A 2,064-nucleotide genomic window follows, 5' to 3' on the forward strand; every position below is an offset into this window, starting at 1 on the left:
ATTGTTCAATTCGACACATGTTAATGTGAGTGACAGGGCAGGCAATACTCAACTAGAGGGAGACTGGCAGAAGAAAGATGAAAGTAGCAGAGACACAGAGAGGAATGCAAGAGTTAAAGTGAATAAAGATAAATATATATGATTTGTTGAATGCAAAACTTGATGATCTGCTCTGTAAACCCTCACTCAGTTAAAAAAAAAAAAAAAGTTTAAAACACACACACAAAAAAGAAATAAATTTATCTTTCTTGTCAGATTTCCTAGTGAGAGTGACACTGTCTTTACACCCAACATGGCAATCCCTGATGCACTGCTGTGATGCCCAGGGAAAACAGGGTGACTTGGAAATCAAGCTACTTCCTTAAGATCATACAACTTTTGTATGGTTATCCAAAATGCTTCATCATGGAAGTTGACAATGTGGGCTCCAAGCAGATACAGCAGATGCAGCAGATCTGAATGTCCCTGCGCGGGAAGACCACGATGCAGGTACATCGTGATGCCATAAGCCATTCAAGTGCTCTGAAGAAACTGTTGTCTCACATATGAGGAAATGTGAGGTTTGTGTTCACCAAGGAGGACCTCACTGAGATCAGGGACATGCTGCTGGCCAATAAGGTGCCTCTTGCCCCCATGCTGGGGACACTGCCTCATGGAATACCAGTCTGGATCCTGAGAAAACTTCCTTCTTCCAGGCTTTGGGCATCACCAGGAAGATCTCCAGAGGCAACAAAGAAATCTTGAGTGATGTGCAGCTGATCAAGACGGGAGACAAAATGCAAGCCAGCAAAATCACCCTGTTGAACTTGCTGAACACCTCTCCCTTCTTCCTTGGCTGACAACAGCAGCATCTGCAATCTGGAAGTGCTTGACATCTTCGAGGAAGCTCACATTCTCGCTTCCTAGAGGGTGTTTGCAATGTTACCAGCATGCTTTTGTAGATTGCTTACCCAACTGTTACCTCAGTACCCCATTCCATCATTGATGGGTACAAGTGGGCTCTGGCTTTGTCTGTGGAGATAGAGTACACACCTTCCCACTGGCTGAAAAGGTCAAGGCCTTCTTGACTGACCCATCTGCATTTGTGGCTGCGCCCCTCTGGCCACAGCTACCACAGCTGCTCCTCCTGCTGCCTCCTCCCACCAAGGTTGACACAAAGGATGAGTCAGAGGAGTCTGATGAGGATATGGGATTTGGTCTCTTGCACTAGTCATCATAAAGCTACCAACAGCCAGCTTTATATTTGCAGCAAGGTATTAAAGTGTTGGAATCAACTTGACAGCACTTAACAACAAAAACAACTTATAAAAAAAAAAAATTGTACTGTAGTAATTTTGCATTGGTTGATGTATATAAATATATGATCTCTTTACATGTTAAGCTAATTTATAGTGCATTTTAAGTGTATTTATAAAGCTTTGCTTTCAGCATTGTAGTTGTGGTTATGTGCCGTGGAGTCGAAACCAACTCATAGCAACCTTGTACAGGGTTTCCGAGGCTGTAAATCTTTATGGGAGCAGAAAGCTTCATCTTTCTCCGGCGGAACAGCTGGTAGTTTCAAACTGCTGACCTTGCAGTTTGCAGCCCGATTCATAACCACTATGCTACCAGAGCTCCTTTAAACATAATGTCCCTTAAAAAGATCTGTATATAGGCAGGCACCCTTGTGTTGTTGCAATGCAGTTCTGGGCAGTGTCATTAGAAGCTGGCTTCCCATCTCTTTCTTTCTCCTCACACTCACTTTGGAGTCGGAAACCCCATATTCTAACCCTGGCTCCACCATTTCCTAGCTGTGGATTATGAGTTACATCTCCGTGAACCTTAACCATATTTATAGTCGCTCCCTTAGCTCCAAATGCCTAAGAATTAGTATCAAAGTCAAACATATAAGTACATAAGGCACATGTACTGTCTCCCAGGGGTTGCACAAAGCCTTCAAGCACTGGGTGGAAGGTCTTAAGCCTGAATGAGTGTGTGAAGTCCTCCCTTTCTTCTCATCTTTGTGCCTCTCCCTTCATTTCTGTGCCTCTCCATCTGCAGCCCTGCCTGGCTCCATGCAGCACA

At 44.1% G+C, this 2,064-nt stretch overlaps 1 pseudogene; it reads left to right on the top strand.

Annotated features, from left to right (window-relative positions):
- The first annotated feature begins 318 nt into the window (after window positions 1-318).
- LOC102813560 lies at window positions 319-1,210 on the top strand (annotated as a pseudogene).
- The last annotated feature ends 854 nt before the right edge of the window (window positions 1,211-2,064 follow it).

Source organism: Chrysochloris asiatica, unplaced genomic scaffold (genome assembly GCF_000296735.1).
Source record: "Chrysochloris asiatica unplaced genomic scaffold, ChrAsi1.0 scaffold00079, whole genome shotgun sequence".
NCBI lineage: Eukaryota > Metazoa > Chordata > Mammalia > Afrosoricida > Chrysochloridae > Chrysochloris > Chrysochloris asiatica.